This window comes from Lemur catta, chromosome 4 (genome assembly GCF_020740605.2).
Source record: "Lemur catta isolate mLemCat1 chromosome 4, mLemCat1.pri, whole genome shotgun sequence".
In the NCBI taxonomy this organism is placed as follows: Eukaryota; Metazoa; Chordata; class Mammalia; order Primates; family Lemuridae; genus Lemur; species Lemur catta.
This window is the reverse complement of record NC_059131.1, coordinates 63311301-63326728: the sequence shown is the minus strand read 5'-3', so window position 1 is coordinate 63326728 and position 15428 is coordinate 63311301. Positions and strand designations below refer to the sequence as shown.

The following is a 15428-nucleotide window of genomic DNA, read 5'->3' as shown; positions in this document are numbered from 1 at the left end:
AATGTATTAGCTAACAATTTCTGAGCATCTGGAATTCAGGGATTTGGTGGCTCTGGCCTGAGAGTTCTCAAAGTATAGCAGCTGGATTTCTCAAAGTGAGTGTGAAGAGAGAGGGAAAGAGAGAGGAAGAAGAAGACAAAGAACAAGAAAAAGGAGGAGGAGGAGGAGGAGGAGGAAAAGGAGAAGGCAAAGGAGGAGAAATCGTCCAAGATAAAAACCATAGTCTTATAACCTAATCTCAGAAGTGCCCACACTTCTGCCCACATGCTATTGGTCACACAGACCAAACCTGTGGGTTACAAATCAGGAGAGGATGACACAAGATTAGGAAAAGCAGGAGATGGCACTACTGGGGGCCATCTTCGAATCTTGGAGGCTGGCTACTACATCTCCCAATGTTGTAGTCTTTCTTTGTACAGGCTAGAATAAAACAAAGAAACAAGAAAACATAAAATAATTTTTAAATACAAGGTATTCAAGGTATATTAATATTACTGTAAAATTGGAAGAATGTGGAGAAAAAATCAGAATATTGATTCTATTTGTCACAGAGGTAGGAGAACTATGACAGTCCTTTGCTACCAGTGAAATACTTGTTCTTCTTCAACAATGCTTAGTACCCTGATCTTTTCCTGATTCCACTCCTCTATCAAATGCTAAATCTCATCTCCTTAGTCTTCTTTGGGGCCAGTAGCTGAGATCTGATAAATTAATATTTTTTAAGTTATTAATGGGTTCCTTTTATAGAAAAAAATGTTTTCCTTTAGAAGGACTATTTTGAAGTAGTTCTTCAAAATCTTAAATAAAATGATGATAGGCCAAGTTATTTTTTTAAATTTATTTTATAATTTATTTATTTCATTTCAATCATTGAAAGATCTATTGGCACCCTTTACCAATCTGCATAATGTTGGCTTTGTCATGTTGGAGGGTCCCTTTGGAAGATGAACTATACTTTCTTTAATTAAGACACGGGAGACAGTATTGTTTCTAGGATAGAAAACAGAGCTGAAAATTAGCAGACTTGAATTCTAGTCCTGCCTGTAGCATGAACTAACTGCAAGTGGATTAGGGTTAAGTCACTTACCCTTTTGGGGCCTCAGTTTCCTCATCTCTAACTGATGACTTAAGTACAGCTAACCCTTAAGATGACCTTTAGACCTATATCCCTGTCAGTGGATATGGATTTTGGCCATTGAACATTTATTTCATCAATCTCAAAACACACCAAGAGATAGATTAATATTATATGGATAAATACAAGGCAGAATACAAACAGACCAAGTCACATAGAAATTATGTCTAAGTCCAAGATTATGTAAAACCCTTGTATTCTCCACTTCTCAGCATATTCATCTATGAAGTAGAGATTGATCTGTAACCCTTTCCTGACCAGCTTGATTGGAATATCTACAAGGAACCAATAAAACTGAATCTGAATAGAGTAAAAATTATTATTGGTTCATAGTAAACTGGGAGTAATTCAGGCCCAAAGGGGCCAGACCACTTATCTCCCTGGATAATGAAAGTCAGGGGAAAGTATTGCCTTATAGCCTGTTTTCTGGATTTTTATTTTTTAGTTTATAAGACTCTATCTCCATTGTTCTACAGTCTAACAAATTTGAAAATAAAAATACACACAGGATTTTTTTGTGCTTAATCTAGCTTCCAAATACTTGATATTAAACTTGATGTTAAAATAGAAAGAGATTAAAACAAGATTGAATTTACCTAGCTGGTTTTTCCTCCCAAGGATATTTCTCATCTTGTCTCTTTTCTTTGTACCTCTCTCTTTATCTACCTACAAATTTTCTCCATATTTAGATAGGCAGCCTTTTTCTCTAAAGTCTTTGTAATAACCTTTCTATGACCCTGGGCCCCGCCTACTTCTTCAACATTTTAAAATTTGAAATCTCAAGTCAATTACCTCTGCCCTCTTTGTCATGGTTGCTATTTTAATTTCTGCATCCCTTCTGTTACAATTTACTTATACTTGCAATTCCATTACCTATGACTTGTTAAAGTTCTTTGGGATTCCCGCTTATATTAAAGATGCTCTATCAAATTAAATTGTGTGGCACAGCTTGTCCACTCATACTGTGCTCCTATGGCACCATTTTAGCCCCTGCTAGGGAAGTGCTATTCTTTCAAGATTGTTTCAATCTGACCTATGTACTGACCATTTGGGTACATTTGAACATGTTAGTGCTTGCTCTTGAAGGGGTCTATGGAGGCTTCTCACTGCAGTCCAAGAGAGGGAGTAAGTAGCTACACTGGAGCTGACACAGCTGGCCTCTGGGCTTGGACAACACTTTCAGAGATTATCAGCCACATCTCAAGTTCTCAGGATAGATATATAATGAGAAAGAAATTAAGCCTGCCAAAGCACATGTGCACATAAGCCTATTTCAGAGGCATTGAGGAAGCATGAGTTTGAATGTAAGGAAGTGCAATGTTGTTCATCTCTCCTTTCTATAAGTGAGGGAATTAGGGGTAAGACACTGTAATTCTGGTTGGGGTCCTCGGAGTGAACCATGGACTGGATATCAAAAGAAAAGTTGATTTGGAACATGTGCTAGACAAACTGAGATCCAATTCACTAGTAGGGCAGCTTTGATGAACAGAAAATTATCTGTAATACTGAGACCCTCTCGACCCAGGCAGAAGGCACAGAGTGGCTAAAAAGAAGAAATGGAGTAAGAGAGATTCGAAAGTGTTAACTAAAAAGAAAAAAATAAATAAATAATTAACACGGTTTATACTTTGAAAAAAGGAGACCTTTTTTTCTCATAAAGGGTAGCAACCTATTGGGTGGCCATTCCAACAAATTGGGAAGCGGAGCCCCGCCAGAAGCCAGGCACACATGCTTCAAAGACAAGACAAAAGGAACAAGAGTTTATATTGAGCAAGGTGGTCAAGTATTCATATTCAACCAGCTACAGCAGGAGTCATGAATATTAATAAAGGGAAATCATGCATTTGTAATTCGGCCTTATCTCTCCTATCCTGACTAGGAACTCAGTTTTAAGGTATTTATGGGACCTCCTGGGCTGAGAGGGGTTAGGATTTTATTTTTAGTTCACAGTTCCCCATTTTGGCCAAGATATGCCAGCGGCAGTAGTGATGGCCAAGCTTTATTTTGTTCCATTATTGACAGCGTAGAGTGGCTATTTGCCCTAGGCCCACCTAGGCCCTCAGTGAGACCCTTATGGCCAGGAGAAGTTTAGAGCCATAAAAGCTTATAGCCAATTAAATGTTTAGGACCAGACAGGAATGGGGTAGACAGGCACTTATTAACCCTTTAAAACCTTTTAAGCAGTATAGTTGAAAACCAAAAGCCAAAAATAAGGTTGTAAAATCAATATAAATATCGAGCTACTGTAGTCTAGATTCTACTTACAAACTTATAGCAATTAGTTATATACATGGAGCATTTTGTTAAGACCATTCTATCCCTCAAACTGGCCCTTACAATCTCACCCAACTCCCCCTTATGTAATAGTCCCTGGACTTAGAGAAAGACACAGAATCAGCCACAGAAAAATTAGCTCATTGCCTAAGGTCACAGGCTGGCAAATGGCAGTGCTGGGCAATGAGCCAGGGGATCTGGTTCTAAGGACCCATGTTATAGTACATGCATGACATACATTAATATGTATTGCCTTCTTGACATGGAGAGAATGGCCATGTGTAGAGTACAGTAACTGTCTGTATAGTAACAGGGCATTGGTAACAGAAACAAACCAGGCCCAGTGAGATTTTAGATGAGGAAGATTTATAGGCTTCATTGGAGCATTGCTTTAGGATATTATGATTCTGATTTTCTCAGAAGTAAAATGAGAGATAAATAACATTAATAATTTGACAATTAAAGAAGAATTTGGATATCAGAATGGAAAAAAAAATCAACCTATTCCATTAGGGAGTCAAATAAAGACGTCATGAAGAAAATTATAACCTATTTTTTTTTCTGTTGTAGTCAAGAAATAATCAGGATTTAGCTCAAACTTTGGACAAATAAAAACTTACACAAAAGGACAAAGCTAGGATTTCATAATGGACCTTTTCCTTTTATTTTTTTGAGACATATATAATTTTCTCTAGTTTCTTCTTTTTAATAAAGACAAATCATAGTAGGACCAACTTATTTGTAAAATAAATTTTAGCATTGTCATACTCAGTTTGAATATTTTATAAAATACAGTAAGAATTGTCATTGACCATAGGCTTTTTTAAATTTATTTTCTGTTAATTGGTTTTGCTGGAACGAGTCTATTTTTCTTAATTAAGGAATTTCAGGTCTCTTGAGCCAAGCCAAGGATTTAATTGCCTGTCGATACCTGTATGAATTGGGAAATTCCTTCTTTTCAAGGTCCTAAAGTAACTTGAGACTTCTGGACCTGTTAGAAAGTGACACTCCTTACTTAGCATCCATCAGGAAGTGTTATAGATGAGGTATCAGGTCACTACTTTTTTCAAAGGGCTTTTATTGGCCTTATAAAGTCAACCTAATTCCTTAAAGCAGTCTGGGCATGAAAATATGTCATTACAATCAAAGCCTTGGTAAAATAAACAGTATCTCTATTTTTATCCTGCCATAAAAGAAAAACAGATTCTTATTAAACTTATGCAAAGAACTATAATATATGTCATAAAATAATAATACTTATGAATGGTTTCCAAATTTGGGGGAAATCTAGTAGAGAGAAAAATAAATATTTCAAATTGTTATAAAATATTCTTTGTCAATTTGTCGTAAGCTATAAATGGCTCAAAAGAAAGAAAAAAAATTCATGACTTCTAGAAAACAAAAAATAAAATAATTAGCAATGTTTTAAACAGATGGTCAAAAAATGAGTTCAGTCCCATGTAATTAATTCTTGTCTTGCTTGGGGTTGGGTTAGCAATTCTCAGGAATGTATCAGGTATTTTTTAATTAAAGTAAGCTGGTTTCTTCAGAGTTTGGAGGGCATCTAGTTGAGGTCTATATATTAAACTCAAAGCATCTTCAGTGAAAGTGAAAGTAGATTTCATATAGAAAAACATATGTTAATATTTGGAATAGTTCATCCTGAAGTTTGTATGTCACACGCTGTACTTGTAGGGCCTCAGGAAAAAAAATGGTGGCAATTTTATTGAGTCCATGTAAGAAAAATGGAAGAAGAGTTTGAAAATATTATTTGGAGACTTGTAGCAAGGAAAGAATTCAGGATTCAGTTTAAACTGTATGATCTCTAAAGTTAATAGAAAACAGCTTTTTGAGAAGAATTAAAGCAAAATAATAAGTGTCTGTGGATGACAAAAATCTTAAAATAGTCATGGTTAAAAGATAACTGACAAAGAAAATTTGGTTATTGTTGTGGCTTGTAACAATTTAACATAATAACTATAATTATTATGATAACATATCAAAGCAAATCAGAATTTTAGGAATCTCATACAATTTTGAAACACATATTAAAACATGTTTATATAAATATAACCCAAAGAAAGTTAAACATTTTATATTTGAGAATGCTTCCTATATGGTTTTAACATACTGAATATGCCAAATTTGTTTCTCTTAGATTTTTGGTGCCCCTAATATTTGAAAAACTAGTTGAGGTGAAAAAAAGACAATTAGAAATTTTTATTTTAGAAAGTTTATCAAATATCCAAGGTTTAAAATACTTTGTCATAAAACACTTATTGTCATAAAACAGGATTATAGGTTCCTATAAAACAGTCATTTATTTAGCCAAAGTATAATTCAAAAGAATTTAAAAAGTTAAAAAAAATTTTTCCAAAGAACTATATCCAATTTTTATATTTTGTATATAGAATTGTTTCTCCTATATCTAGTACTTTTAATTACACATATTATTTATAATGTTAACTCTTAGTAACCCTTACTTTTAATAAAAAATCTAGGAAGTTAAAATAACTTTAAGCTATTATCAGTTCCCAATTTTTATTAGCATATTTAAATATATTTAGCTTTCTATATATCATATAAAAATAAGATGTCAGAGTATATAAACTTAAGCTTATGGTTATTAATGTTTTAGCTTTTTAATTTACTTATAAATAACTCAGACATTTTATGATTATCTTTTTTAACATAATGACTTTGAGATTTTAAATTACTGAAGGAAGTTTAAAATTATAACATAGATATCATTTCCAGTGTTCTCCTCAGTCACCTTTAGGTCTTAAGTGACCATATGGCATTCAAGATGGCAGGAAGGGCAGAGCCTGTGTCTTCAGTTCACATACAATTTATGTACTGTTGAGAACAAAACACAAGGTACCTGGAGGATTCAACCTCTCCTAGAATAGGCAAGCTGGGGAAGGGAGGAAGGGACTATATCAGGCTTATATCTGCTAGCTGTTGATCTAGGCACTGAGAATGTCTCCAGGCCTCACCATGGCTACCTATACAGATGCTAGAATTTAGAGACTCAAAAGTCAACACACAAGTTTATCATTGAGAATGGAAAAAATAAAAAATATATACATATATATATATATATAGAGAGAGAGAGAGAGAGAGAGAGATTTTACATGCTAGAGCCCTTTACATACAAAAATCCTAATGTGTTTCCCCCAAGAGGAAGAGGATAGGAAATCAAAGGCTTGAAAAGCAGAAAAACAGGTTTTGAGAGAGACAGAGAGAGGAAAAGGCTTGACTAGTTAGCAAAGGGTGGTCTTGCTATGCAAATGGAGCCCTATTCGTAACAGTCTGTTTCTTTTCAGACCTTTAAAGGTGGAAAGTCTTAATTTTCTTTTCTTAAAAGACAGTTTTGCAGCAGTCATTTAAAAATATGTTAAAGAAATATACCTTGGGGCAGAACATTTCTAATCTCTTTAGTCTATCTATTTTGAAGCTAAAAGATTTACATATTAAAAGCCAAACTGATAGTTTGAGAAATTTGAGTTAGAAGTTTTTATAGATAGAAACAAAGAAAAAAAGAAAATTGGGATAACAGGAGAAAAAAAAAACATAAAATTTAAACATATCATCCTAAACCTTCTTTAGTCAAATTTTTAGTTCTATGAATAAATCAGTTAGTTATTTCCCACTCCAGGAGCTGGTACTATAGCAGAGCTTTTTTAACAGAAGAAAAACAAAAAAAAAAGTCAACATTGTTATCAAAAGTTTGGCACTTGTGCCCCAGGCCACATCAGAAGAACAAGGACATGTGGTTTGAGGAGAAGGAAAGAGGAGTTTATTAATTTGCTGGCAAATGAGGTGGTTGGCAGACTCCTGTCTTGAAGTACCAATATCTTAATTCTGAGGAGAAGTACAGAGCTTGTAAAAGTTCTGATTAATCCTATAATCCCATCTTCAGCTAAAACAATCTCATGACCTCTGCCCAAGCCATCTCCTATGACACAAAGAACAAAGGACACTCCTGCCCCTCCCAACCACTGACCTGAGACAGAGATGTAGGTTTTGGTTCTCAAAATAGGTGAGGGGGTTTTGAAGAGACAGAAAACATTTGTACCCTTTTTCAGGCCATTTTCTCTGTTACAACATTTGTAGCAATTTTTATTTTTTTTAATAAGTTGGCAAGGAACATAATTGTTTAGGAGCAGACATGGAAGGAGATACAAGAAAGAAGGGAAGAGTCAACTCTAAATATTTTACATACACCATTTTTTTGAGTCTTTTAACTTTAAATCATTAAGGGAGGCTATGAGAGACTTTTGATCCCATTTGGAAAACTTGGAATACCAATTATAGCATTATCTTCATTGTTTTGACAACCTCTTTGTTTAATTAAAAACACAGATAAACTACAGGTCTCCTGTGATTTTATTGTGGCCAGCAAAGCTTTACTTTACCTTACATTAGATGTCAAACACTTTACAGGATTTTTTTAATACTTTCTTAACCCCACTTACCTTTATGAGGGTATCCCCTCCAATGGCCCATATACTATGAGCATTCTCATAAACCCATATGGACCAGCTTAATCCAAACTAGGGCCCCCCAAAACCCAAGACCTACAAAAACACTCCCTCTGGAGTCCAGAATGGGGGGAACTGGAACTGGAAGGAAATGAGGGGAAGAGTTGAAGGGAAATAAAATCTCCAGGGTCTTTATCCTAAGAGTGGGAGATCTCGGATCCAGGGGAGCTTACCTGAAGTTCTCCGGGTGAGGTCAGGGAAACAACTGAACCATCAACGGTCTTGTGTAGACATTGATGCACTGATCTCTGATCATGCTGAGGGAAGCTGGGGGTCTCCCTGGGTGCCTTTGTGGTCGCCAATTGTTACCTAAAAAAATAAAATTAACAAAGTTTATGCTTTGGAAAAAGGAGACCTTTTTTCTTACTAAGGACAGCAACCTGTTGGTCAGGCATTCCAACAGGTTGGGAAGCAGAGCCCCAGCCAGAAGCCAGGTATAAGTGCTTCAAAGAGCCGAAAAAGGAACAAGATTTTATACTGAGCTGAGTGGTCAAATATATATATATTCAACAACCTATAGGAGGAATCATGAATATTTATGAAGGGAAATCATGCATTTGTAATTGGGCTTTATCTCTCCCATCTTGTCATGGCTAGGAACTCAGTTTTAAGTTGTCTCTGGAAACCCCTTGGCCGAGAGGGGTCCATTCATTTATCAGAGGGCTTAGGATTTTATTTTTAGTTCACAGAACCTTTACATAGAGAAACACTTGAGGTGATGGGAAACAGAAAGAGAAACACTTTTAAGGGAAACTTGTTGCTGAACCTGTGGGCACGAAGATGACCATTTTGATGCAGAACTGGTCCAAGTACCTACCAATCTTTTTTTTTTTTTTCCTGATAAGCTGCCCAGAGGCTGTGTGCCAAGTTCATGGGGAGTACAGAGCAGCTATTACCTCAAAATTGAGTAAAAGGAAGGAGCTGAATCTCTAGAATCTAGGAAAATGAACATATAAGATTTTGTAAACAAATGCAGATTTTATCCAAGCTAAATGGAAAGCGTGCTTTACTTCCACCCTTGACTTGAGAGTAACAACTGTCAAAGAAACAGAGTTGTAGCCATGGCTGATGTGTCTGATACACAGATGTGAAGTCATGAGTGCCCACTTGCCTGATTCAAAATTTTTCTGTGATCCAGACTATTCCATCACCATAAATCTGAGGTACAGCACTCACAATCTCTGACTGAGGCAACACTGACCTTGTTGGCTGTTAGTTCCTTTCACTTGAGAAATCAGAGCAGATCCACAGGTTTCCTGGCTTCAGTGGTTCAGGTATTGTGGGAGTTCTACCAAGTACTTGTGCTAAACATAATCCCCCTATGGGGCAGCCCCTTTTCTGTTTGACCACCCCTCCCCTTAGTTTTTGTTCAAGTTTTTTCCAAGCTGCCTCTACTGAACCATTCTTAGAACTACACCTAAAAAGGGGCAGATACCTCATAAATTATGGCCACTCCTTGCTCCTCTTTGCTTGCTGTCAATGCAAAAGTGAAGGCCTCCCATGAAAGGATGGATGTGACAGAGATCAAAGTTCAGCATCCTCCTTAAGCAGCACTTTTAAACCAAGCTGCAGCCTTCATGAGGATTTCTCAGGAACAAGGGCTGGCTTTGTTGCAGGTATTACACTTTTTTTAAGAACAACAAAAATATAATAACTTGCCTGAACTGGGAGGTCTCTCAGCATTCAGCTCCCTGAGTCTAGAAATTATTGAGCTTCTACTATAGGCCAGGTACTGTGAAAGCCACTTAAAGTACAAAAACAAAAAGAGCACAGCCACTCCTTTTAACTCACTATCTTCCGGTAGGGGAGAGAGTGATGCAACAATTATAACATAAAGTATACTCTAATAAGTTCTGTAGTATACAAGAGCTGTGGAGAAACTCAGGGAAATGGGCTTTTTATTAAGAAAATCTGGCAAGGGCTTTAACAAACATGCAGGAAAGGGACGGTTGTGCTAAGCAGAGAAAGGATCGGAAGGAAAGAGTACTTCAAGGAAAAGTGAAAAGTATAAAAGTAGAAACACATAAACTTGTAAGTGCATATTTGAGGAATAGAGAACAGTCCAAATGGCTGATTTATGGAGAAAATAAAGAGAAATGACTGTACATCATTTGGCACCTAGACAGAAGCTTGTCTTGTCTTTAGCACTCTACATCCCTTCTCCTTTTATACCCACCCATGAGCCCATGGCCAAGCCTTTGCAAATGAGCTTCTGTTTCAGGATTACTATTATGGTCTTTGTTTAGTCTAGCTTAGGTAAGGTGGGTGGCTCTCTATGAAGTGGCCCTGGCTAAGTGATTCCTGAAATCTCTTCTCATCTAAAACTTAATAGATTATGTAAAGGATATGGCAGGTGAGAAACAGCAAGCAAGACAGTTTACTTTCTCCATGATCAATACAATTTTCTTGATCCTGTTGTCGGCATTGTTTTTTTAGAAGAACAGAGGCAGATCTATAGTCTAAAGATAAGTTTTTCTCTATGCACTAACAATTATATTGAGCAATACTTAATCTAACAAATATTTAACTCCTTCTATGTACCAAGAAATAAATGTTCTAGGCAACAATCATTTAGAAAAAAATAAGAGACAAATCCCCTCCCTTTGAGGCCTTGCACTGCATGGTTTTTATAAAAAATAGAATGATTACTGGGTATCAGCGTGAATTCCCTAAAATGTTATTTTTATGTAACCTCCATCTGTAAACTCTCTGAAGCTTAGCCTCATGAATTATAAATGTAGTTAATAAAATCTGCTTAAAAATAAGATTGTATTGTTTTATATTCACCATACACAAAATATTAATATTTTGCATGCTATAGAGTGTTGTACAAGTATAAGATATAAAAATAAAATTACTTTAACTTTTCTATTTTTCAAAATTTCATATCCTGACAAGTCTTGGAAATACCATGTAAAGTGTATCTTAAATGCAGAAAAGTATTTTAAGAAAAGAAAGAACTGTGAGATAAAATCTCATCCAAGTGTCTCACATAGCACAATGAGTTTTGAATTATTAATATGATGAGAATTCAAGTGGTATATTACTTGGTTCAGTCCTAAGCAGTGGCAGAGAAGATAAAGAGATTTAAGAAAAAGAAAAGCAGAAATTTAGTATACTTGGAGCCTAATTACATGTGGTGACTTGAGGGAAATAGAAAATTTTAGGGTAGTTGTGAGCCACAGAGCTGACAGTAGCACCACAAACCAATATAAAAATTATGGGAAGAAAGGCAAGTTTAGTGTTCGACAGAATAATTTAGCTTTAGATACTTTGAGTGTTAGATGCTGTATTTGTTATGTATTGCTAGCTAAGAAATTATCCCAAATCTTAGCACCTCAAAACAACATATCCTTATTAATTCACACATTTTATGAGGATCAGGAATCCAGCAATGGGTTAGGAGAGTGGGCTTAGAGACTACCATGTAGTCACAGCGAAGCTGTGGGCCAGGTTTGTGCTCATATCAAGTAGGGTCAATTCCAAGCTCACTCTCATGGCTGTTAGCAGGAGGCCTCACTTCCTCATTACAGTCATGGGGCTACTTTTAGCACGGCTTACTTAAGAACAAGTAATCAGAGAGAGAACTCAAAAGAGAACCTGGTCATTTTATAACCTACTCTCAGAAATGATATACCATCACTTCTGCCATGTGCCATGGATCACAAAGACCAACCCTAAAACAGCGTGGAAGGTACTGCACAAGGGTGAATATATCAGATATGGGGGGGGGAGGGGTGTCTTCTTAGAAGCTACCTACCATAATTCCATTAAGGATATCCAGAAACTGATCAAGGAACACATGCGGTGCTAAGAAGGCGTGTCAGGGTTAGAGCCGGGGATTTAGATGTCGTCAGCATAAAGGGTGGCAGTTGAAGCCTTGAGAGTAAATGAGAGCATCCAGTCAGAGATTCTCTAGACCAGTCACCCTCACAGGGGTGCACGCAAGCCCCGCTCTCCATCTCACCAGGGGCTACACAGGTAGGGGTGAGATGGTAGCACATAATTTACCAAAATCTGAGCAGTGTTAATAAGGTACTTTCAGAGATTCTGTGTGACCTTGCCCTGCCTACATATGTCATTAGGTTTTGAGGATCACTGCTATTTCACTTGTTTATTCAACAAATATTTATAAAGAACCTTATATATATAATGCATTGGCAAAAATGTTAGTGTATAAAAGAGACTTAATCTTTGTCATTATGGAAGAGAAGAACTACAAATAAAACCTTTAAAATCAAGAGCATTTGGGTAGAAGTAGAGACAGAGTACATCCTAGAGGAGACTAAGAAGAATTTTCCAGAAAACAAGAAGAGTAGGTTCTATGAGGTCAAATCAGTAGAAAATTTTAAGACAGGAGAAATAGGTAATGGGATTCTGGATAAAACTTAGTGAAGAATAACAAATAATAGATAAGAAACAACGAAGAAATGATGAATTAACAAAGGATAGGTAATTAAAATCAACATGGAAAATAACTAAAATGTCTATTTATAATCTAGATCATAACAGACAACTGTTTTTAACTTCTCAACAATTGGACATTGAATACTTGAAACTTCTCCTTATCGTTGGTTCATTTTCCAAGATATAGGACGGCTGTCCAGAAAGTATCCAGCCATGTAACCATTCTTGTTATACTTGTATATATACTTGACTATACTTGCATTAATATATCATCTTTAATCAAACGAGGCTTAGGTCTAATTTTGAAACAGAGAAAATCAAATTTTTGTGTCCACCTTTTCCTTTTAATAGTGATTTTGCTTATTATTTTAATCTTATCCATTTCTTTAGAAAAGCATTTTACTCATTTTGACCTCTAGGGAAAGAACCTGTATGCAGTGTCTCTACTATAGATTATTTCCCCAAGAAGTAATTCTCTTAATTTAACCAGATGCATTCAGGAACGATTCATTATTTATTTTCTTTCACATTTTTGTATTCAATCTATCAGAAAAAATCTTCCCATGTTTACTTTTAAAAAAACTCATATATTTACCACTTCTTAGAATGGCCACCACATTCTCTCTGAACCAAGCCTTTGTGGCTCTCATCTGAGTTAATGGCAAAAGCTTCTAATGCTTCGCCTTGGATCCCTCCCACTACCAGATCAAGCTGCTTATTCTTAGAACCACAGCCAGAGTGAGCCTAGGGAAATGTAAGTTAGGTCATGGTGTTTCTTTTCCCTAACTCTAGCCCCTTTCTTAGGGCTAGGTTCAATTTGCATCTTTTCTCTATTCTGTGTTTTGATTGTCTTTATAGCAATGGTATGTTTTGGCTCCAGAGAAGAAAATCATTCTCCTTTGTGTACAGAAATGACACATTGACTCGTCCTTTATAGAAATGAACTATATTTTACTGCCAGCAGATACAGAGACTGAAGCCTTCTGATTTATGCAAATATGCTACTTCAAATACATAATACATGAGACACTGACCTCAATTCATCATCGGTATGTTTTTAATGTAAAAAACATAGAACTATGCTAATTCTACTTCTTAATTCCTTTTACAAGTCATATTTCTTTCCTATCATTAGCCATATTTATTCACAGTGATGACAGTTTGGTTTAATTCAAGCAGCCTACAATACTTAAAATAAGAACCTGTTTTTAAAACCTCTTACTAATGCTTGTATCCGGGATTAAATGCTTTTAATATGCCAGAGGCAATAGAAATTATTATGGCTAGTACACAAAATAAAACATTTGGCTTACAAATATCCCAATCAAAAATAATAATTAGTCTATTACATTTTTCCACTAAGAATAATGGCAATATTTTCAAGTATCCTAATGTCAGTGTCAACAACTTTTATTCTCAGATTTTTTTAAACAGATTTTGTACAGTTATTCTAGTACTCAAGTCAGCCTAAAAGGATGCCCTTGCAAGTAATGACTGCAATTGCACTACAATGAATACATGAACACTGTTATGTGAATTTGTTTATCAGACATTTTCTAGAATGATATTTGAGTAGGTTTTATTGAAAGGGGATTTACTTCAGACTAATGAGTCCTGGCTCAGAGGTAATATTATGCAAGAATCCTAGGTCCCAGAGGGCAGTCGAAGGCAACTAGATCCTTCCCTGGTCTTTTAGTCTATGAGTCATATCCACTGGACATCCTTTACTCTCTCCCTCACCATCTCAGTTATCTTTCCTAAGACACAGACTCACTACTTCTCCGCTGTGTAATGTTTGCCAATATACCTGTCCAGGAATTCTTCAAGAAATCCATAAAAGTTCTGCCACAACTTTTTGTCAATCTACATTGTGAGCCTCATTATCTACCACTGTCTTCACCCTGTGCTCCAATCACACTGGGCCCAACGCTGTTTCTCGTATAGGCAGTATATAGGTGGTGTGTATTGCCAAGTCTTTGTTGGTGTAGTTTCATTTGTCTGAAATGCCTTCCTGTGCCTCAAAAATCCTCAATCTCTTTTTTGTGTGTGTATTTTTAAAAGCCATGTTTATTAATGAAAAATTCAGACCAACTTGCCTTAAATCATTTTTTTTGAACAAAGTGAAGGTATAAATAAATAAAATACAGAACAGTTGAAACACGAAAAATAAATCTTCAATTCCCATCCACTAGATGTACACTGAAAAGTTCACAGCGGCTGTTGCTTTTATCTGCCCCCTCCCTGCCCCGTGGAGTAAATTTTTTTTCATACAGATATAGTGTATATTGTATTTTTGTTTTCGTATAACATTAGGTTGCATATCTTTCTATGTCATCACAAGGACTTTGTAAACATTGTTTTATTATTTCATTTCTTCCATTGAAGGGCTGAATCAGGCTTCACAGAGGTCTCTGAGCACTAAATATATTCCCATTTCCTGTAAATTATCATCTTCCCACAAGAGGTACACCCATGCTCCCTTGATATCCTTTAAAGAGGGAAGCAGATGTTCCAAATTCTCTGTGTCCTACGGTCTTAGCTATAGTCCTCACTGTGGAACTGTTACAAATAAATTACAAATGTACCACAAAGAGTTCCTATATATCTTTCATCCAGCTTCCCTTATTCAACCACTTAACATTACCACAGAATATTTACTTACCCTATTAACCCTAGCAAAATACTATTAACCAACGTAATCATTCTTTCTGCTAATGTCTCTTTTCTGTTCTCAAATCCAATCCTGGATCTCGTAAGGATTTAGTTGCTTTGTCTCTGTAGTCTCCTCCCTTTCGTAACAATTCTTCAGTCTTTCTTGTCTTTCAGGACATCTTTTCATGTTTTTTTTTTTTCTCTTTCATATTTTTCAGGTCACTTTGGAAGGGTCAGTTAATTTGTGGAATATACTTCAATTTGCGATCATCTAACATTTTCTTAGGATTAGTTTTGAGGCTATGCATTAGTGGGAAGAATACGACAGAGCTGATGTGTCCTTCTCAGTGTATGATTTCAGGAGGTTGAAATGTTGTTGGTATGTTTTACTGGCAATATTAACCTTAAGCACTTGA

At 35.9% G+C, this 15428-nt stretch overlaps 1 long non-coding RNA gene across 1 annotated transcript in view; it reads right to left on the bottom strand.

The window, feature by feature from the left end:
* Positions 1 to 15428, bottom strand: part of LOC123636459 — a 332338-nt gene that overhangs the window by 35564 nt on the left and 281346 nt on the right. Inside the window, exon 3 of the long non-coding RNA XR_006734545.1 lies at positions 8127 to 8262. This is a non-coding gene — a long non-coding RNA (uncharacterized LOC123636459). The remainder of the gene's footprint in view (positions 1 to 8126; positions 8263 to 15428) is intronic.